Here is a 23691-nt window from a genome sequence, read left to right as displayed (position 1 = left end):
TTAGTGAATATCGTTCTTGTTTCGCATCTGGGCAGGCAAGTGGCGGTGTTTTATCATCGGCCGGCGTAGTGTTTGGTAATTCTGGCCTTACTCGTGTTTGTATTGATCAGACTTTGCACATTTTATAGATGGTGGATCGAGGCACGAAGCGAATAGCGTGGCTGTTTAGTGTGTGGTGGAGGCGGTGAGGGAGAAGAAGGGGAAGGGTGTGTAGTATTTTCTATCTTGTGTTCGTTTTGTTTTTTTCTATATATAATAAGGCATGTCCCTCCCCCCCCCCCCACACACACACACACATTCATCTCCGGCTCTGCTTTGTTTGTTTCCCATTTTTATCACCTTCCTGCGCCTAATGATTTTTTTTTTCTTAGAAGGAAAGAACGCATGTAATTTCTAGCTGGTTAATAAGGATGGCATTTAATGAACGGTGAAAGGTCATCTCTTCGGTGGCGCTTGTCGTGTGTGTGTTTGTGTGTGTGTGTGTGTGTTGGTGTTGTGACGTTAACTCCCTCCCACGCATATCTATACTCCTACTGCACACTCTCTCTCACGCCCACTCTTTCCTGCCACATCCCACGCACACTCGAAACAAGTCCCTCTCACTCTCCTGCGGAGACTCATTGGCTGTCTCGAACTCTCCTGAGAAATAAGCATTGAAGAGGAAGGCGGAGGAGTGCTTTTGAAATGGACTTTAAAGGCAATGCACTGAGGCAATGGACTGCTCTCAAATTCGGTTTGAAGTCTATGCGCACTGACTTTCTCTTTTGTTTGTTTGTTTTAGCATGTAGACAGTGATAAATGTGAGTGTGACTGATGGGAGTGAAATAAACGTGATATGTATATAAAGGACGTTTGACTTTGTGACGGGATAACAGGTGACATGATGTTTGTGAGGAAATTTTTCTTAACCTTTCGTGTATTTCTTTTATATTGGAGTGTCTGTTAATAAAGTTAGTGTTGTCATCTTCACGTGTAATACTGAATTGCAGTCAAGAGAATGAAGTTAATCAGATTAAACCTAACTCTGCTTTGAATATAAGTGTGGTGACGAAATGATGTAGCAGTGTTTGCTGCTTGTTTGATGAAAAATTGAAATTTAACCTTTAAGGAAGTTATTTTTTTTTTAATGAAATATAAGTGAAATATGTACTTTTAACATATGAACACACACACACACACACACACACACACACACACACACACACACACACACACACACACACACACACACACACACACACACACACACACACACACACACACACACACACACACACACACACACACTATCTCTCTCTCTCTCTCTCTCTCTCTCTCTCTCTCTCTCTCTCTCTCTCTCTCTCTCTCTCTCTCGCACAGAAAGCGGCGCCGCGTCCCGTGAGGCTGAAGGGTCATCGCGACTTATCATTGCACGCGTCGATCAGCGCCGCGCCGACCCGTGTAATGCGGCTGCAAAATTACCATTATCAAGTTTCGCCGCTGTCATTTCCGTCACAGAGCGTTGCAGTTTATCAAAGTAAGGTCATCACTTGACCTTTCAGCAAATAGAACGCCGCACACGCGCACGCACACACCTGACAGCGCATCATTTAGCACGCAGGAATTTACCTTAGTTGCCGTCACTGTTCATCTCCGTTAGCGAGTGTTTTTATTTTCCCGGTTTTGTATGAATATTCACTATGCACTTGTGTTGAGTGTGGCCGTGTGTTCGTGTGTGTCTATTCTCTCTATGTAGTTATTCAAGGACACGAGTTGACCTGATTCCCAAATGACCTGATCTCGTTATGAAGTGTTTGGCGCCAATGATGTGTTTTGTCCTAACGGGCTTTGTGGGTGCGGTGACTCGCTTAGGTCGCTTCTATTTGCATTGTGGTCTTTGAGTCAGCTGTGTTGTTATCAAAGCCATACGTGTTGGTTCTCTTCTGGTATATATGTGTGTTCGTAGGGAGGGATTTTCTCTCTCTCTCTCTCTCTCTCTCTCTCTCTCTCTCTCTCTCTCTCTCTCTCTCTCTCTCTCTCTCTCTCTCTCTCTCTCTCGTGGTCTTCCCTCTGAATATTACCTCAGCTACATGCTCCTCCCGTTCAGTCTTTACTGCTTCCGGTTCCTCCTTCGTTATTCCCTTTCCTCGCCACATTAGTCCTTGTGATCCAAATCCGGCTTGATTTGTACGACCTTTCGTCTCTTCGCCTTTCGCCTTCCTCCTGTACTTAAATTTTCAGAGACATCTTTATAAGTATTCTTTTCAGTAATCTTTTTTTTTTTACTTCCTCTAACTGCGCAATTTTCAGCGTTTTTTTTTTTTTTTACTTGATTCCTTTTTATACAGATTCAGATTGTTGCTTTTGCTGACGTATTTATCTTTTCACCTGCGCACAGTTGTATTTTTTTTTTTTTTTTTTGCATTCTTTATATCATGTACAGTACTGCGGAAGAACCTGCATTGCTAAAGCTTTGATCCCTTGTAAGGACTATTTTCAAAGGCCACAGATGATTAATCAAGTTCTCATGGATTATTTTTTTCATTGGTGATGCAGAGTTGTTATTATACTACCAAAATAGTCATGAATACACCCTTAAAAACCCTAATCACTTCCACTACGCTGTTAAAAGCAGTCGAGATCAGACGCAAAAGCCTTTGAGAATAGGATCTTCGATTTTTTTCTATATAAGTGGGGGCTTCGACCAAGAACTACAAAAAGAAGGAAAAAAAAGGACCATTCAAGATGCTGATTCCCAAAGAACGGAACAAAATCATTATCCAAAACTAGGGAAGTGTCTTAGATGATGGCAGTTTTCTCAGTATTGTATTTCTTGATGTCCGACCAGTGTTCTGACTTTAGTTTTCTTTTATTGATATATTCTGTACGTTTAGTGATGTTCAAGTATTCCTCTCCATGTACCCATATTCTTATAACGTCTATTGTTGCAGATCCTCTTGTGATTGTATCCGGTCCCTTGCCTGTGTACAATAGCATCCTCCTCTCCTCTCCAAGCGTACCAAGAGCGGAGAAAAAATAAGGTATGATCCACTCAGTTTTATTCCAGCCCACTGTAGTATTCTAGCTCCCATTCTTGTTCTCGTTCAGTACCATCTCTCATTATACTGATCAACCGCTCCGCTGCTCTTTTAAATATCAAACACTGGCGCGCACTTGCTCGTGGCCGCTCAGTTCTGTTTCCTTCACATTTTACTTCCTTTCAGTTATCAGTCAATTGTGTCTTCTCTTACTCTTTGCTCTTTTGTTGAGCTGGTGTGTGGTGTGTGGTACTGGCTAGTATTCTCGCTCATGCATCCGCTACCTCTTCCAATAAGGTGTATGTGTTTCATCGGGATTATTTATTTATTTTTTTCTTTTTATTGTCTCGTATGTTTATAGTCGAAGTCTCTCTCTTTTGCTAACCACCCGTAGTTTTCAGTAGTCCATATTACGTACAGCGTCTGGAGAACCTTTCATCTTTACCTTCATCTAATTTTAACAGGTCTATCAATATTTGTTGTTACTTTATCTTTATTCATAACTCTTTCTGTATCTCTCACCAGTGTTTGCTCCACAGGTCCTTCAATTTAATGTATTTATTTGATTTTATTTATTTTTTATATTCACCAGATTTCTTCCTGATAGATATTTTCATTTTTTCCGCAGTGTTACCTTTACCATGCCAACGCTGTGTCCTTTTTAGTGCTTTTTTTTTTCCCCCTGCCCAGTATATTTTCCTTTTCTCGTATTTAGACCGACAAACAGTTCTCTGCTTGCGTCTATTTTTTTCCGTTCTCTGTCTTTCAGCTTCTTTCATGTCTTTTGTCATGACTCGGCATCTTTGTCCTATTCTCAGTTTGTTGTTCTTTTTTTCCGTTCCTTGAATTCTTCTCTTGCCTCTTCACCAGTTCCTGCAAACCGCCAGTCCACTGCCTCTATGCCTCCTCCGCCTCCTACCTCCCTCCCTCCCTCCCTTCCTTTATTCTCCTCGTCTGCTTTCGTTTCCAAGACGCCTCTTTTTATTTCACTTTCCGTTCTGAATCCCGTCAAACATTTTGGAATCTATTAAGTCTTTCCTCTTTTAAATGTCACGTGTTAGGGATTTATTCACAAATTGCTATATTGTTTCTTACACTCACACACACACACACACACACACACACACACACACACAGTTATTAGTTTATTTTTATGTATCGTTCCCCAAGAAACACCTTTTGCAATCTCGTCTTTGTCTCAGCGTGTGCGTGTCTCATTAAGAAATTCTGTGCTTGACTTTTCGTCCCACTGTGTTTGTATGTTATTAACACTGCATTTTTTTTTTCCCCGCTGTTGCATATATATATTTTTTTGCTGTTTTCGTTTATATACTTTGTACCATCTTATTTACCTTCCTTTCTTTTTCAGTCTAAACAATTTGCAGTGGATTCGTAAATGGTTAACTTGCTTTTCTGTTTCAATTATTGGGATTTTTTGTATGTGTATTATGCCTTTCTAAACGTTTATTTGCATTCATTATTTCTGTTCCACATTCCCACCATCTCCATTAAAGTCGTTTTCTTGTTCACCCTTTTGACTTGACATTCTTCCGTTCTTCCGTGTTTGTGTTCTTCCACTTGGCCAGAACCACATTTCTTGGTGTTATATCTGCAGCTCTTAATTAGTGAGGCTCCAGCCGCACGACCGGCTTACTCCTGCTATTGGTGACATGTTGTATTGACCATGCCTTTCATCACGGGTCGAGGAAAGACATAATCTCTCACTGGCTTTCTTTGAGGTGGGCATAACTGTAAAAAACTCCCAACACACTTTTCTTGGTCTCGGTTTCTCGTGTAATAACAGAGGCACTTGGAAATAATTCACAAATAAAGGCCTGTGGCTTTCAGTATAAAAATAATAAACGTTGCTTTGTAGCAGCAGTCACGCTACAGCATTCAATCTATCTTCGAAAGCATATACATGAACATACTCACTTTCCCTCGCCACCCACACGTAAAAAACACAAGACGAAAAAATCATACAACCATTACACATGACAACAAAGGATAGAAAACTGAGGATACAATGCAGCTCAAGCTTAAGTCAGTTGTAAGGGACGATTAACATACCAAGTCAAAGGCAAGTAGAGGGTGAGCGGCAGGGTGCGTGAAGGAATCTGGAGGGGCGGGGGAAGGAAACAGGGGTGAGCACCACGGTTGATTAGGAGTGGCAGGAAGGGAAGGCAAGCAGGGGTGAAGCAAAAGGAGGAAGCAGACAGAGGTAATGAGCAGGAGCAAAGACCAGACTGAAGGAGGTGTGAGAAAGGGCAGAAGAACAGATGTGCAGAAGGGAAAGGTGAGAAACAGGGGAGTAACGGACAAGAGACGCAAAAAGTAGGACAATAGTAGAAGGAACAAGAAGCCTGTGAATTAGGATTGCAGGGATAAGAAGCAAAGAAGTAGCGAAAAAATAACAGAGAAGTAAGTGGCAGGGACAAACAATAGAAGGGATAGAGAGCAGAGAGTATAGAAAAGATGAGAAAGAAGAGAGTAACGGAGACAAAAAGCAGGTGAATCAGGTAAGCATGGATAAATACCATAGAAGTAGCAACGAAAAAAAAAAAATAGAGAAGTAACAGAGACAAACAAAAGCTACAAAACACGTGACAAAAAATAATAATAGCTGAAGTAAAAAAAAAAGTCAGTAACAGCAAGAGAAACAGCATTGAGGCACTGTAATTGAGGAGCTTAGTAGTAACAATAGGTACGAAGAGCTTTAAAGTAATACGAGTAGCAGGCAGTCAGAAGTGTCCATGCAATATTCTCAATTTACCATAAGACTCCGTATTCTCAAACATTTCCGCGTCTTATCGCAACAACTCAAACAAACTCTAATTGAAGTTACTAGCTTATTCATGGGTGTTTTCTTAATTCCACTGATAACTTAACAATAGCCAGTTGAAAAAACACACACGATCGCGACCGATAACTTGTGTGGCCTTGAAAAACAGTTCTAATGAGTTACAGCTTTTAAGAGCATAAGCATAAATGTTATAGACTAATAATAATACACTGTTAGACGAGACGCAGTGTGTTTATATGCTAACAATATTCCGCAGGGAGCCTTTGATCTTGCCAGCATTCACTCCCTTCCTCCTGTAACAGAATAGAGAAGCCACGCTAGATGCAATTAGTTAGCGCGGAAGTGGAAAACTCATGGAATTAAGCTGCAGTAGGCTGAAGTGTAATGCAGGAGGAACTGATACTAGCACGTAGCCACTGGAGAGACACGAGTGAGGGAGGGAGAGAGGGAGGAGCCGTTAGTAATGGTGCGTAGTGGTGAATGTGATGATAATAACACTGGTAATGGACGGAAGATGGAGTAGATGGATGGTCGATACTGATGGAGGTAGATGCATGTGTTCATAGAGTGAAAGCGAGCAATCACGAATCAGAGAGGCGGGAGGCATTAAACGGAGGCATGCATACATTAAAACCACGAGGCACCACGCATGCATTAGCAGATCAAACATGCAAATGAAGTCTGACGTCATGCAGGCGAGGAGGAGAGGGACGCAGGAAGGAGGGGAGAATGAGAGAGAGAGAGAGAGAGAGAGAGAGAGAGAGAGAGAGAGAGAGAGAGGGAGAGGGAAGAGGTAAGAGAAAGGACTCCACTCCGCTTCAGTCCACGACAAAGGAGAGAAGGAGAAAAGGAAAGGAGGAGGAGGAGGAGGAGGAGGTTGGGTGGAGGAAACACTGAAACGAGGCTCGGAAGGAGGGAGGGAAGGTAAGAAGGAAAGAAATCGGACAATGAAGGAGTAAGAAAGGAGAAATGAATATAAGAAAAAAAGTGGAAAAAGACAACGAAAAGGAAGGTAATGGAAAAACAGAAAAAATAATACTCACAATCAAGAACAAGGAAACGTTGAGGAAAAAGATAAAAAAAAGTAATAAAGGAGAAAATGAAGAACACAATGAAGAAAAACAATAATAGCAACAGTTCCAGCAATAACAGAGGGAATAAGAGGGAAGGAACTGATGAGGAGAAAGAGGGGACGGAGGAGGAGGAGGAGGAGGAGGGAGAGAGGGCAGCGTGTTCTGGTCCAACAGTAATCAAGGCTTGGATATGCATCTGACTGGCTTTCAGGCGTAGGGCGGCGGAATCCACACCTGCTCACACACACACATACACACACACACACACACACACACACACACACACACACACACACACACACACACACACACACATGCAGGGCCCACTTGCCGTCCTGAGTTGAATCGCAAGGAATTTGGAAAATTAATGCACTGAATGTGTTTGTGGCGCCGCCGGTTGTGAGGGTGGTTGTGGTGGTGGTGGTGGCAGTGTTGCTAGTAGTGGTAATGGTGGTGGTGGTGGTGCTGGTGGTGGTTCTGTTTCATATATTTTTTTTCATATTTATTTATTTTTTCTCATTTTTCGTCGCTTGGCACTGTCTTCCTTTTTCTTTACTCTTTAAGATTAAGTCCTCCTCCTCCTCCTCCTCCTCCTCCTCCTCCTCCTCCTCCTCCACTAAGCATTCAACACATTCCTAAGGCTGCCAAACATAAACTCCCTCAAAAAAAAAATGTAACCACGCTTCAAGTTTTATCTTAAGCTCTATTTTTCAACACCGGATAGCAAGCTTTTTTTTTTTTTTCTTTTTTTTTCTTTCTCTCTGGCCCTCTTCTGCATGGGAATCTTCTGCTGTACGAATACCCTTTGTCATCCTAGTAGTTTAGGTGAGGTTAGTGCAATAATTCTTGTTCTTTTTTTTAATCACTTATTTCTTACTTTATATTAATGCTGTCACACCCCACAAACCCCATAAAAACAAACACACCAACCTGTCCTTGTCACTCCTTTGTGTTCCCTTGTGCTTCTCCTCGGCTGTCGCAATCAGTCCTTCCTGATCAAGAAAAATAGCTGCACTCCACACCCCTCTCTGGCTTGACGCGGTTCGTGGTATTCGCGCCGCCTCGAGCGAAGAGAAGGCTGTGAGTGAAGGTTCCGGGCCCCTCAGAGCGATTAAGAGGCTGGGGGCTGCGTGTTTGCGATGACTGGAGGCTGAGTGGAGTGGAAGGTTGTGGAGGAAAAGTGGAGGGCTGCAGTGTGGTGGAGGTTGCTGAGGGACGCGTGGTTAGGGGCGGGGAGATGGTGTATACTGAGAAGGGGAAAAGTTAAGGAATGTGTGCTGAGAACGAGGTTTGCGATCTTTGATGATGCTGATGAGTTTGACAGCTGCATTGTACGCTGAGGGACGTGTGGGGAGGGAGGGAGAATGTGTGGTGATTTGTTAACGCTTTCACTGCTACTTAGACAGTGTTTCCTGTGATAACTTGAGATTTTTTTTTTGACACGACTTTTGTGCCGCAATCTCGTGAATACTTTTGAAAGGTAAAATCTTTCTTCATCATTTGGTACTCTGGTCTTCCTCTTTTTTACACTTTTCGCGTCAGCTAATTTTTCTCCTCCTCCTCCTCCTCCTCCTCCTCCTCCTCCTCCTCCTCCTCCTCCTCCTAATCGATGAATACTACCAAATGATAGTAACATCCGTAATACAAAACAAATCGACACCAATAATAATAAAAAAAAAATTCCTCATACCTCTTTAAAATCTACGTAAAAGTCAAGACGACAAACAGCAAATGTCACTGAACCAGACAGACAGACAGACAGACAGACAGACACGCTACGGGTGGGAGTCGCCGGTCACTTGCCCCAATCAGTATTCCTGGCGCAGGTGTGGCAAACCGGCAGGTGCTGAGCTCAGTAATTTCCTGGTAATCCAATAATTGAAAACCACCAAGCCTATTCCCGTGTCTCCCACCGGCCCTTCCTCCTCTCCTTTTTCAGTCCTCCCAGCCATTCTCCCCTTCTTTATATCTTTATCTAGGTGTTTTTTTCGCTTCCATTGATATTTTTTTTCTCCCTAAGGCTTTAATTTCCGTCTCATTTGTTTTATTTCATTTTTTCGTCGTATACCCGTCAGGTGTTTAAGTTCTCAAATAAATGAGAACTTTTTGTCCTCCCAACCTCTCTCCCCATCCTCACAGCTTCATCCACGTCATCTCTTTCGTTTTTTTTTTCTCCAGTTTCACCTCTATAGACTTTTTTTTATTTCTACCCTATCCGTAGTTTTCTTTTCGTTTTTTTTTTTTTGGTCGTATACCCATCAGGTGTTTAAATTTTCAAATAATTAATAAGTTTTTGTTATCCAAACTGCTCTTCTCATCTCCACACCTTCATTCAGACACTTCGCTTTTTTTTCTATCCGATCTGTAATTTCCTTCTCGTTTGTTTTATTCCATACCTTCGTTACATTCTTTTTTTTGTTTTATTGATATTTTTTAAGGTGTGTGTGTGTGTGTGTGTGTGTGTGTGTGTGTGTGTGTGTGTGTGTGTGTGTGTGTGTGTGTGTGTGTGTGTGTGTGTTCCTTCCTACTTGTCAAATTCCTCTCCCTTTCTGCAAATCAACTATAGTTTCTTCCTTAATTAAATACACACACACACACACACACACACACACACACACACACACACACACACAAAGCTTCAACTTACGGAGCGGAATAATCAATTTTTGTTTTCTTTTCTTCCCTCTTCCTGGTTAAGTCTTTCCCCTTCAGACTCAACTACAAGGAAACTTTGACCGAGGGGCGAAGGAAAAGTTGAGGGGAAGTAGAGGAACCTTGCCCGCCTTCTGAGGGGAAAAAATGAGTTAGTCGCTATGGGGATTTGAGTCTGGCGCTGGCGTGGTGTGGGTGGAGAGGGGAAGGGGACGGGAAATGAAAGGGGAGAAAGGAGTAACAGGAAGAGGTAAGGTAAGCAAAGGGGAGGGGGAAGTTATGGAGGTTCCACTTGTTTTTTCTTTTACACATTTCAAGAAGGAACTACGCGGTGCACCTTTTTGTTTCTGCAGTTTAATTAGAAGTCTTCAGGTAGGAGGAGGAGGTGGTGGAGGAGTGGAAGGGAGCAGGTGTTAGTGAAGGGTCTTCTTGCCAGTGTGTGGAGGAAATTTGTACTAATGCTACTGGTGCTGGTGCTGCTGTTACTACTACTACTGCTACTACTACTACTACTACTACTACTACTACTACTACTACTACTACTACTACTTCAATTACTGTTATTTGTGCAAACAGCAGCGGATGTAGCTTTGTCAGCGAGTGCTTTCAGTAATACTATATAAATCACTCTTGATCTAGATATTTGTTAACTTGCCCATTAAGATTGATTAATTGTTGACCTTTTATTAAAGTAAATTAGTATTTCAACATGAACAAAAACATGATCTTCCATTTCCTGGTATTTTCATTATTCTCTCTCTCTCTCTCTCTCTCTCTCTCTCTCTCTCTCTCTCTCTCTCTCTCTCTCTCTCTCTCTCTCTCTCTCTCTCTCTCTCTCTCTCTCTCTCTCTCTCTCTCGCTCTCTCTTATACCTTTCTTGATTATCTGACGCATTAGCAACCTTTAGTTTAATACAAAGGATCACCATTGCCCATATAAATTAATTTCAAGGAATATTTATATAGATCATTGTTTACTATATGCAGCCTTTCTCGTCTGATTGTAGTCTGTTCCGTGTTCTGCTCACCTCACCGCACACACTGCATAAAGTAATCGCCTTTGTGCATATTTTTCGCATGAATAGACTGACAGTTTTCTTTACTTCTACTTTTCATATCACCTTCCCTCTTTAGTAATGCTGAGTGTCGGGTCACCTCGGGAATGTTCACTGTATAGTATTAAAAAAAAAAAGCTTATCTTATTTTCTTTAATTGGCTGTTAGTTTGTTATTTTAATACATTTGAGTGTAGCATAACTCAACTTTGCATTATTTAGTTTTTGATTGGCTAAGCTTTTATTTATAAGTAGAAGCACGTTTATGTACAAGAAGACAGATTGACTTCACAAATAATCATCAGGGATATAGTTTATTTTGTCACCATAGAAAATACGTCCATTCTTTACTCATTTTACATGTTTTTTTCTTCTTTTTTTTGTTTGTTTTACGTAAGAGTTAAAGTTGATAAATTCTTTCACGTTTGTATTTTACGCAATTCCAACTGTGTGTACTCTTCTGAACAAATTTAACAAACACAGGAATATTTCAAAACCCTCCTTAGTAATCTGACATTTACGTGTGTTTCGTTGATGCCTTCTCCATTATTTAGCATCGCCGTTGGCATTTCTGTAACTTCAAGCGAAATGTTTGAAAGCAATCTTGAAGGAAATAGTGTTTTATTCATTGATTTATGTATTTTTCATGTTTGGTTGATTGAAAAGTTAACACCACAACCAGAGAGAGAGAGAGAGAGAGAGAGAGAGAGAGAGAGAGAGAGAGAGAGTTGTAGTTTATTGAGTATTGTCGGAAATCTTGTAAATTAATTAGGTAACTGTGAACGCTGCACGGGCAAAATTATACAGATATTCGTTGCGGAAACAGGAAGTATATGCAAAAAAACGTTCAAATTCATGGCAACGAAGGACACAGCGGTGAGATGTGGCGTAGATATGACGTAGGTGACACTGTGGTATAGTTTTGGATGGAAGTGGAGGGAAAATGAACGGTTTGAGCGTGTGTGACAGCATGCATTGGGAGGAATGTTTTGAAATTAGAGGATGTTGTATTTGGTCGTGAAATTGGTTGTTTTTGGTTTAATTGTCACGTAATTTTAAGAGTTTATTTATTATTTTTTTATCTATCTATTCATTTACATGTGTTTTCTGTTTATCTATTTACTTATTCATATGTTTATTACTTTTGTGAATGTAAAACTAAAACATTAGGAACTACTACTACTACTACTACTACTACTACTACTACTTCGACTACGACCAGCACCACCACCACCACACCACCACCAGCCTCCTCTTTACCAATGTTACACTACCTCACCTACTACTAGTTTGAGTCTTAGGTCGAAAAGTTTATACTGTTTTATTCAAGGTAGCTGAACTTCAGCCGTGTGGGATTAGTGCCTTTTCTTTTGACCTTTCTCTGATGCGACCTCACTAGAAAAAAAAAAAACGAGATACATGACATTTCTTTTACGTACTTTGCTCCTCCTCCTCCTCCTCCTCCTCCTCCTCCTCCACGCCACATGAAAGAACAATGCCTGGCCACAAAACGAGCTCTGATATTTGGAACTCAACTCAAAGAATTACAGCTGAGCCAGGATGAACTGAACCATTACGCTCTTGTTCCTTTCAGGCTCCGCTCCTGTATCGCTCAAGTATTGTCATTATTATATATATTTCAACCACAGTTCACTCTCCAACCATGTCCAACCTAAAGATGTTCTGGGCGATTCGTGATTGGAGTAAGAGTGCTGGTCCTAACCTGCTCTGTTCTCGATCAATTCACGGTTCACTCAAAGTACGTACGTGAAGTGAGAGAAAAAAAAAAGAGATAAAAAAATAATTACCGTGATTATTATTAAAAGAACAAAAAAGAAAAAGAAAATAAACGTAAAAAAGCTGGTATTTTCTTTCTTTTCAGTCACAGTATGTTTAAAACTTGAAATGGATAGGCAGACAAAAGGGAGGTTAAGAAAGAAGAAGACATCAGCAGAAACATTGTTCGATAATTTGTATTTACAGTATATGAGCATACGTACATTTTGGATGACCATTGCTTGAGCGAGAGCGGAACCAGAGCGAACCGTGACTATAGTGAGTATGTCTTTGTTGCTTGTACCTACCTAGTAGCATTGCAGTAAAGCGGAAGTAGGCCACGAGAGGAGCGAGTGTGTGCATTCTTATTAGTACTTAACTATTTTCATTATCAGAGAAGAAATTACGTGACAGGTTAGTGAGTCTATTTGGTGTCTATTACGTGGAACATTGTTTGTCACGGCAAGCGTATAACGGAGACCATGCCCAGCGTCGTATGGGAACTTTTGCATAAACTTTCTTTCACAAATCCAACAATATTCCTTATTTCCTCTCGTTAGTTTGATGAAAGGGTGGGAGGGGAGAAACCTTACTTTTCTATCCTTTTCCGGTACCGACAGTGATTGACTATACAGTAAAGACTATTTCCTAATGGTTTATCCACTTAAACCGACAAACTCTGATGGGTGGTGAGGAGAAGCCTTCTAACTCTACTGTCCTACCCTTACACTAGCAGTCACCATATGCAGCACTTAATATATCTTTAACACAAACTTCACGTAATAAGCCGATAAGTTTCTGTTGGCTGGGCGTCGTGCGTTCTTTGCCCTCCATCTCCTGTCTCCGTTATGTATCGCCTCTGCTCCCTTCGCCCTCCTTTCCAAGTTGTTTTCCCGTCCCTTGTTGCTTCTCTGTTCCGTCACGGCAATGCTTTGAACGTGAGCAGGTTGTGATTCTTTAGGCAACAAGTGGTTGACAAGGAAAGCATGTAAAAAGGAGGAGAACGAGGAGAAAGGGAGGTGAGGGGAACAACAGGAAGGGGAGAGAGGAACAGAGACGAGAGAGGAGATGAGGGAAACAAAAGGAAGAGAGGGAGACAGATGAGAAAGGAGATGAGGGAGGCGAGGGAAATGAAAGGGAAGAAAAGGAAAGAGAACAGAATAAAAGAGAACAAAAGAGAAGGTGGGGAACGTAAAAAAAGAGAGTAGGGAGGAGGCTAGAGGAAAGAAAAAGGGGAAAGAAAGGAAAGTGAAAAAGGGAAAGGAGGAAAGCAAGAGGAAAAGAAGAAGGGAAGGCAGGAGAGATCATAAATTATTCAAGAAACGTAGAGGTTGAGAAGTAGTCGATGATAATGCAGAGAAGTTTAAGAGACTAAAAGTTGCCTAGAAAATGTATTTAGTGAATATACTTAAAGTACGAAGAATTTATAGCATGCAAAAGCAGATCGTTAATTAGAAGAACGAAATGATTAAGGCAGATGAAAATTTATAAAGATAATGATCAGAAAATACAAAATGTAGCTAGACACAATTGAGTTATATAATTTCTCTCTCTCTCTCTCTCTCTCTCTCTCTCTCTCTCTCTCTCTCTCTCTCTCTCTCTCTCTCTCTCTCTCTGAAGCTTTTTTAGTGCTCGTCAATTAACGATTTTTAGCTCTGAAATTAATTAGTAAAAATGGGAGTAGCAGTATTTTAATTTTATTTAGATTAGCTTCCCGAGAGAGTGAGGGAAAGAAAGACAGAAAGGTAGGAGGGAAACACACACACACACACACACACACACACACACACACACACACACACACACACACACACACACGCGCGCGCGCGCCAAAAGCAGGTAGTCATTCCTAAAAAAAAGTAATGATAATGATAGAATAATGAACTAAAAAAAAAGAGTAAGAAGAATAGATAGAGACATTTTGAGGAAGGATAGATATGAGGGAACGGGAGGAGGCCATCGGAGAGAAAACCCTTCACCAGACGCCCTGCAGGAGACAATGGAGAGGAAAATAAGAGACTGGAGGAGAGGCGAGAGTAAAAAAAAAAAAAAAAAAAAATGAAAATTCATCAAGAATATATAATAGTTACTCGTACAGCCAGGGAAGGCAAGAGAGAGAGAGAGAGAGAGAGAGAGAGAGAGAGAGAGAGAGAGAGAGAGAGAGAGAGAGAGAGAGAGAGAGAGAGAGAGAGAGAATTAAGATATTCTGGCCGTGTGTGTGTGTGTGTGTGTGTGTGTGTGTGTGTGTGTGTGTGTGTGTACGCGTGCCGGTGTGTGTGTGTGTGTGTGTGTGTGTGTGTGTGTGTGTGTGTGTGTGTGTGTACGCGTGCCGGTGTGTGTGTGTGTGTGTGTGTGTGTGTGTGTGTGTGTGTGTGTGTATGTGTGTGTGTGTGTGTGTGTGTGTGTGTGTGTGTGTGTGTGTGTGTGTGTGTGTGTGTGCAAGAAAGTGAAGGAGCCGACATGGACGTGTGTGTGCGTCTGGACATGTGCGTGTGTGTAGGTGTGTGCGTCTATCTGGATGTGTGCGCCTGTGAACGGACGCTCAAGTTTGTGTGTGTGTGTGTGTGTGTGTGTGTGTGTGTGTGTGTGTGTGTGTGTGTGTGTGTGTGTGAGTTTTTTTCACGGTCGTGTGTACGTGGGGTGCAGGAGGAAAGGGAGCCTCATAAAGTCTCCTTCCCTTCCAGGATTAGTTTTCTCTGGCCTGGCCGAAGGAGGGAGGGCAGGGAGGGAGGGAGTTTTGAGAGGGGAGGGAGGATAGGGTGGGATATCCGCCAGGCGAAGGAAGGAAGAGCAGGAGAGAGAGAGAGAGAGAGAGAGAGAGAGAGAGAGAGAGAGAGAGAGAGAGAGAGAGAGAGAGAGAGAGAGAGAGAGGAAGAAGGAAAGAACGAGAAGATAGGAAGAGCAGGAAAGGATGGAAGGAGGGCGGGAGTGAGGCAAGGAGTTGGGAGAGGTGAGGGAGAGGGAAGATCCAGTGACTGGCTGCACACCAACATAAAATCGGTGTTGAGACGGAGACCTTCCACCTCACTGACTAGAGAACGTGAGACTGGTTGAATGATCGACACTCCATTGATCTTTATGCATTTGTCTCCCTAACTGATAGTCGCCTTGCTGGACTGAAAAATACGTAAGGCATACGAATTCACTGACTGACTGAATGACTGACTGACTGACTGACTGATGAACTGACTGGTTGACTGATTTGCTGTATTGTGTGGAGCTAACTGGCTGACTGAGTGGTGATGCTGGTACCGTGTTCACAGTGAGGGTTATTAAGTAACAGGTGCACAGAACAGGTTTGTGTTGGTGATTCGTCAGCATATGTATATGAGTGTAGACACCACACACACACACACACACACACACACACACACACACACACACACACACACACACACACACACACACTGGAGGGATGACTTACAGACGCACACACACAGCGCGCCGCTCAAACACATACACACACACACACACACACACACACACACACACACACACACACACACACACACAATGAGATCTGAAGTCTTTCCGTAAGGGAATGGTTGGCTGTATTGCGAGACCACCAGACGACTGTGGATAAATAAAACATTTGAGCGTCGGTAACACACGCCAGGTTTGTAGGAGCTGGCACTTAAAGTAGCGATCATCATGTTATTTAGATTGGCAGAGAAAAAAATATAAAGTGGGAGAAGAGAAGAACGAAAGCAAGTTTTCAGAGTAACTGTGATAGAAGATTAGAAGATATAAGAGAACAAAACAGATTACATGTACCGTAGATTGGAGATAAGCAGGATTATGTGGCTTAAAAAGAGCAGCTCACGGATGGGGTTGACTGGCCAGACCTCAAAACACAGTAGATGCAGCAGATGAGACAGGCGGTGAAGAGATCAGAATGAGATTGCTTTCTGAACAAAGAAGAGATTAGTACAGCGGTGTGAATATTGATAAAACTGGGAAGCCGTGAGAGTTTAAGTGTGTAAGTAGAAATATAGTTTGGGTTTTACTGAGAATTGTTCTTATGGGGGTGAAGGAGAGTGTTGATAATCGTGATAACAATACTCATGCTGATCATAGTGAGAGGAAATGAAAGAAAGAAAAAGAAAACTCGGCAGGATTCTGGAAATGGAGAAGAATCTCACTAAATTGAAGGGAGAATAGTGAATATGAAGGGAAATTTTGCATGAACTACAACTCGGAAGGTGAATACAAGGACAGGATGGTGAGGTTATAAAAAACAATACTTGTACCTTATGACCACCACCACCATACCACCACCACCAACAACAACAACAACACTAAACCCATACAATATCCCAAAACCTGATCCCTTAACCCATATTTAAAAAGCACCCATTCCTACCACTCCCTATCCGGCTCCGAGTCCCCAGCATGGAAAGGAATGTACATATCGAGCGCCGGTGCCACAGTGGAGCTTCCCCCGCTTGTCCTGAGGCATCATACATGTAAAGGCAATGTCAGGTTCCTCCATCCGTGCATTGATTAATTGGCACGATTCTTCCCTCTGGCTGGCAAGGTGAAGCAGACTGTCAATGTGCGTGGATCTAATTGGCTTCATGCTTATTGGGGGAAGGAGGGAGCAGAATAAGGAAGGAAGGAAAGGGAAACCAGCGCAGAATGAAAGCTGCAGCAAGGTGATGCGAGAGAGAGAGAGAGAGAGAGAGAGAGAGAGAGAGAGAGAGAGAGAGAGAGAGAGAGAGAGAGAGAGAGAGAGAGAGAGAGAGAGAGAGAGAGAGAGAGAGTTCATTGCATTTAAGAGCCTTTAGTTACGAGTTTTCATTCTGTCATGCACCAACCATTACCTTCCTCCTCTTCCTCCTCCTCCTCCTCCTCCTCCTCCTCCTCCTCCTCCTCCTCCTCCTCCTCCTCCTCCAAACTCCACATCCCCAGAACTCCACCACCCTCCCTCCCTCCCGGTCCCAACTTTCCTCTGTAATACTCGTAATTTCCTCTCCCAGTGTAAATCCCTCCTCATGAGATTACTGGGAAGGGAAATCCCTCTTATGTCTAAGGTAATTCCCAAATGGAGCTCCGCCATTATGACCGCTCTAAGAACGGGGCCTTTTACTTGCAGGAGCTAAATATCAATAGGCACACTCGGGCGAGGTAATCCCCACGAGAGTTCTATTTATATCTCCCTCCATGTCCTGCGGGAGCCCAGTTGAATGGGATTTTCGTCAAAGGTTCAAGGTGGAGAAGCGCTCTTAGTAGTGACGATTAGCGGGAGAGAAAGGGAGGGAGAGAGGGTGAAACTGGCTTTGTGAAGGGAAGGGTGACGCTGTGCTGCTTCGCTCTTCCCTTCTCTGCTCAGGACCAAGGAGGATTTCAGGGTTTCAGGACTTCAGATAGGCGCGGGAATGCTCTGCTCTGGTCTGGTCGGGAGGGCAGGATAGGGACAGAGCAAACCGCAAGTCCCTGGAGGGTCAGACGCCTCAGTGGGCCCCGAGAAAGTTGTGTGGCCTTGTCAACATCCTCCTCCTCCTCCTCCTCCTCCTCCTCCTCCTCCTGCTCCCCTCTCGATCTCAACCCCCAGAAGCGTTCCGGCATTTGGTGTTCTGGGCGCCAATATCGGTTTCGAAGTAGTCAGTTATTGCGGTTAATCGTGAAGGGGCCACGTCTAGGGTTCCTGCAGATGGAGTGATTAGTTTTCTGTCCTCCGGGAGGGGAAGCAAAGAGCGTAAGTTGGTATTAGTGTTCCGGGGTTATTAGAGAGAGAGAAAAAAAAAGATTGAAATGTAAGGATGTTCAAGGAGAATTGCTGGCATGGGGGAGCGGAGAAGAGAGAGAGAGAGAGAGAGAGAGAGAGAGTGAGAGAGAGAGAGAGAGAGAGAGAGAGAGTGGAAAGTGGAGACAAACACGAAAGACAGAACTCTGATAGCTGTACCCTCTCTCCTCCTCCTCCTCCTCCTCCTCCTCCTCCTCCTTCTCAACTCCTTTTTCCCAGTCGTGTATCCTCTCCCAGTACTCTTAATTGCCTCCCATCACTGCCTGGCGACAAGTACTTCGTGAACATCGCTCTTCTCTTAACAAATGGGCGCATCACTCACCCAAGGAGAGAGAGTGATGGTGTTTGTCTGTTGCTCTTCCTTTTCTCGTCTCTTCTTATTTTTTCGTTTGTTCTCTTTTTTCTCCTTTATCATCTGGTTCTTTCTTTTCGTGTATTTTTTTCTTCCTTTTCTTGTCGTCTATCTTCTGATTCTTTCTTGTTTTTTATCTAATTTTCCTCCTTTTTCACTTTTTCCATTTTTTTTTCTCATTTTTCTTGCCTCTCATCATCTTCTGATCCTTTATTTTCTTGTCCTCTCTAACATCTGCAGAAAGATGGTTTACGTATAGAAAAAATTACACAACTATTTTTTTTTCTGTTCTCTTTCATAAAACTAAAGTTACCTTTTTTCTTAATAGTAGCGTACTGTGAAAATGTTAGGATTAATGTTGTGATCCCAACATGCCAAATATCGTTGCTGGACATTTCTTCCTAACAGATCTGCCTTGTCTTACCTGAGGACATAAAAGTAAATACTGTTACCGCTCGCCAACCTAATATAGTGAGTATAACACTGAATAACGTCTGTCATGATTAGTAAGCTGCTTGTCCCCGCGCCTGATCCCTTCAGCCGGGGTTGGTGGCGCAGCCCTGTAATCCGGCGACACGGAGGCTTGGGCCAGGGACGGCTTGCGGTCAGGACACCTGCTACGGGACCCCCATACTGAGTGGGCGTCCGCACTAAGCTCGGCATCAATATGGCCGCCTCTTGGGAGCCTGGGGCGTCCAGGTTGCTTAATGAGGTGTGATTCGGGCCAGGGGGGAAACCCAGCAGCCAAAAGCACCCGTGTCGAGCAGTAGTGGGATCGCGCCCGTGAGTGGGCGGCCCGTGGCAGCCTTGCCAACACAGGCGAACTTGGCTCTTTTTTTCATATCTTTTGACTTCATGGAATTTGTGGAGTGTTGAAAAGAGGCGTGGAGTATCAAAGGCCATCAATAATATGCAGGAGGATGCCAAGGTGCGTGTACGAAACGATTTGACAAGTAGCTTGAAACAGGGAAGTGCTGTCTCACGGTGCTGAGTGTGTGTATCCATGCGGTCATGAAGGAAGTGCAGGCTTGAGAAGTGGAGGAGGAAATAACATAGATGAAGTAAAAATAGTCTCAACTTGAGGGATTCGATCACAAACTTTTGTTTCGGCAAAGAAATAGTCATACATGTAACCGTTTTCTGTGAACCCAATACTATTTTCTGTTGTTATTTGAGGGCAGACCATAGTAGTGTATATTTTCTTATGCGAGACAGCAGCAAACAACGAAGCGAGAAGCACATTAACCGTATAGCTCGTGCTACATTAGAAAAAAACGTACAAGACTTATATTGATATCTGATTCACAGCATCAGGACGTCAGAGCGAACATAAACCGCGAGAAGTCTGGTGTGGTGAGGAAAGGGGAAAAGAGAGGAATTGGCAAGGAAAATGTGGACAATCACAGCAGGAACAAAACGAAACAAAATAGATCACACTAATGTGGACCTTCGTAATTGTTAAACACTGTTATATCACTGTGTATATAAGATGGAGAAGCAGTCATACTCTCACACACCTTCCTTAGCTGTATTCTATTGCACTTTTTTAGCTCTTAGTTTAGTTTTTTACTACTACTACTACTACTACTACTACTACTACTCCCGCCCAAACAACACTCATACTGAATTTGCTCCGTCTTCGTCGCTTACTTTGTAGATTGAGATTCGTTGGCCACTCAGATTGGTGCCAGTTTTTCATTGAACGAACAGTTCCTGGAGTTGAGAAGGAGGATGACGAGCCGTGTTACGTGAAAAACTCAGCCATAATTCTCATTGTCAGGTATAAATTTCTGTTCGCGAGGCTGCAGCTGCTGGTTACGAGATCAGTACGTGATACTCAAAGTTTTGGTTGAATCACACACACACACACACACACACACACACACACACACACACACACACACACACACACACACACACACACACACACATTGAGTCGATGGATGATATGAAATTTTAAAAAACGTTTCTGTGGAACGTGCAATACTGTTCCATTTTCTGTAATGTTGTTGACAACAGAAAATTGGTACATTTTAGGGAGTACGAATAAGAACAGATATTCGTTTACACACACACACACACACACACACACACACACACACACACACACACACACACACACACACACAAACACACACACATAAGTTATCGGAAATTTGTTATCAAACCGAAAATCATGAAAAGAAAATCGATCTCAAAGTGTAACATGTATTTGCACTGGACTATATGTAAACATTCACACACTAGCTCCTTCCGCCATGGAGAAACATTGCATTTAAGCGTATAAGTGCTAATGGCCTTCCCTCACATTTTTCATGCTTATAATGTTTTGTTACTCTTGCCTAGTTCCTGTGTTACATCAGTACTATAATGCTACGAAGGTTGACTACGAATATTTGTGATGGCAGTGACTTGTGGTCCTGGACATAAAAAAAATAGTAAACAGTAAATAAAACCATAAGAATTAAAACAGTATGGAGAAAGTCATAAAGCTACGAAAAGGCTACACAAAGTCTGCACATAAGGCAAGAAATATCACAGAGTAACATGATTATTTGCCGCCTTTCATACAGTAAAGCGTGAATATGGTGCTACACACAGAGGTACACCTACGCTGCCTTGCACGTTATTTGCTGCCACGTATGAAAGCGTCTCCCGAGACATTCAAGGCCAGGTGACAAAGTCGTTCTCGCAATAGAAAGGGAAGTAGAGTTCGTGGAAAAGCCACTCTGAATATATACCAATATTATCAAGTATATATGACCAAATATAAATAACATCTTTCAAGCGTCAGTTTATAAATACGTCCAGTATGTGTTGGCCTCCTTGACCTGTACAAGGCACGTAATCGACCACGGATTGACGTTTGAGATTACTTTAGATGAGCTAAGAAGCGTCGAGGCTGTTTCATCATTCTGACCATGATGAGTTACTGGGAACTTATAACAAAATTTTTCATCCATATATAAAATGTATACTGGGAAGTAGACACTCAGGTATTGCTTCTCAAAATTTAATTGAAAAACTGCTCGATTCGTGTCCACAAGTTGAGTTTTGTAGGTGTCTTGATTAGTGTTTTCTTAAAATTTAATTCCCTTCAGCAGAACTTTGGCAGTGGTTGTCATCAGCGGTTATGTGACGTCAGAGAATAACATGTTGGCTGAATGAGAGAGGAGTATTACTTATCAATCATTAACAAGGCTTTGGTGCACATCCCAAGGTCAAGTTTAGGCACATGAATACAACAGTGTGTGGATGGTCGAGGTATCGTAAATCTTTACCATGCGCAGTATTGATAAATAGATTCTAATTATTGGCGAATTGATTATGAACATCGAGAACGTTCGCCGGACAAGTCCTCATCAACGATCTGGCAGTACATGGATTATTATTTATTGACAATAGATTACATTTTAATTACATTTTGATCGGTTGTGTCAATTAAGCTGATGTATGGAATAAGTTGTAAGAACTCTTTTAAATGACATTAACCGTAGTCCATAAAAAAAAAGAAAAAAAGAAAAAAAAAGTTGCCCAATCAATATGCTTACGTTGTTAACCACGGAAATAGCCAGCCATGATTCGTTACAGCAGAGGAACCAGACTGTAAACTTGTGGCAAAAGATAATAAATATTTTAAGAGGGAAAGCAGGAAACTAGAGATATATGCCTGACCATATTCAGAGCTCCCGTTGCACCACGACAACATCAATACCTGACAAATTCCTCCACAGATAACGTTACGGTGCACTCCACAGCGCGGCCAGGAAAGTTGCACATAAATAACTCTTCCGTGAACTCTTCTTGGCTGTCAGAGAGGAACTTTGATATGGTAGTACTTGTTTCAGCGTCATCGACTGACAGTGCTTTTGACAATTTGTTTTCCTTAATGTAGTGGAAGAAGAAATGTTTGTTTGAGGAAAACGCAGCATTTCAAATTCACTAGGGAAGAAAAGAGAAGATATAAAACCCTTGGTATTTTTTTCTAGAATGATGTACCTCTGTTACTTTCATGTACTGAAATGATCAGATTAAATGTGAAATGAACTCGGATTCTGTAAAGTTTTGGTAATATTTTTTTTTTTTTTTCGGTTATGTATAGATTAACTACATTATACTTACTATTAAATGGATAACCTGCACTTTTCACTATGAATCATACACAGGTGGTTTATGTAAGAAAATTTAGCAAATCCTTGAAAATCCTTAAAATGTTGCTTACAGTAAATACATCACTCGTATGCAAAGGGTCGACACGAAATATGGCTGGAGTGTATTATAGAGAACAATGCAGCATGTCAACTTAATACTAGATATATGTATAGATAAAGTAAATTGCTTTATAGATAAAATACCAGGATGGCTTTATAAATAATGCAAGAGTTACCCAGTACTCTGTCCATTTATTTATTTATTTTTTTTCTGGTAAACTCTGGAACTCACTGCCTGTTTCTGCATTTTCTCCTTCCTGTGACTTGAACTGTCAATAGGAAGGTTTCACGACACATCCTCCAGTTTCGGACAATCATTTTGACTTTTTTTTTTTTCTTTTTTATTGGACTGGCACCTTAGTGGACTTCTTTTTTCCTTTCGTTTTGTTTGCCCTTGGTCAGTGCCCCGTCATACATAAAAAAAGAGAAAAATATAGGTAGATATATAGGAGTAGATAAATAGATTGATAGATACGTAGATGGATACACACACACACACACACACACACGCACGCACACACTTAGACAGGAAACAATAAACGTACTACAAAAAAAAACAACAACAGGCAGGAAGGCATGCATTTTACGTTCGTGACTCGGGAGAGGCTTAATTACCTACACACGTGCCTGAAATGATAATAAATCTTCGGTGTATCCTATCAGAGAGAGAGAGAGAGAGAGAGAGAGAGAGAGAGAAGAGAGAGAGATGAGAGAGAGAGAGAGAGAGAGACGGGGGAGGGAGGGGGCGGCAGGTAGATCACATTCTATACATCTCTCCACCGCCAGTATACATACTCTATTGTTGTTGTTGTTGATGGTGTTGTTGTTGTTGTTGTTGTTGTTGTTGTTGTTGTTGTTGTTGTTGTTGTTGTTATCATTATTCCTATTCCTTTTCTACTACTTAGTTTCACTACTACTACTACTACTACTACTACTACTACTACTTGCATCTTTTTCTTCTTATTATTACTATTAACATAATCCTTATCATCATTATCATTATTATTG

General features: G+C 42.0%; 1 protein-coding gene across 6 annotated transcripts in view; it reads left to right on the top strand.

Moving 5' to 3' along the window:
* Window positions 1–23691, top strand: part of LOC135093210 (agrin-like) — a 503425-nt gene that overhangs the window by 182549 nt on the left and 297185 nt on the right. For all 6 annotated transcript variants that reach the window (XM_063992187.1, XM_063992185.1, XM_063992186.1 and 3 more), the window contains one exon: window positions 2931–3020. The gene's annotated coding sequence lies outside the window, so the exon portion shown is untranslated. The remainder of the gene's footprint in view (window positions 1–2930; window positions 3021–23691) is intronic.

Source organism: Scylla paramamosain, chromosome 42 (genome assembly GCF_035594125.1).
Source record: "Scylla paramamosain isolate STU-SP2022 chromosome 42, ASM3559412v1, whole genome shotgun sequence".
Taxonomy (NCBI): domain Eukaryota; kingdom Metazoa; phylum Arthropoda; class Malacostraca; order Decapoda; family Portunidae; genus Scylla; species Scylla paramamosain.
The sequence above is the reverse complement of the archived record's forward strand: the minus strand, read 5'-3'. Positions and strand labels throughout refer to the sequence as shown.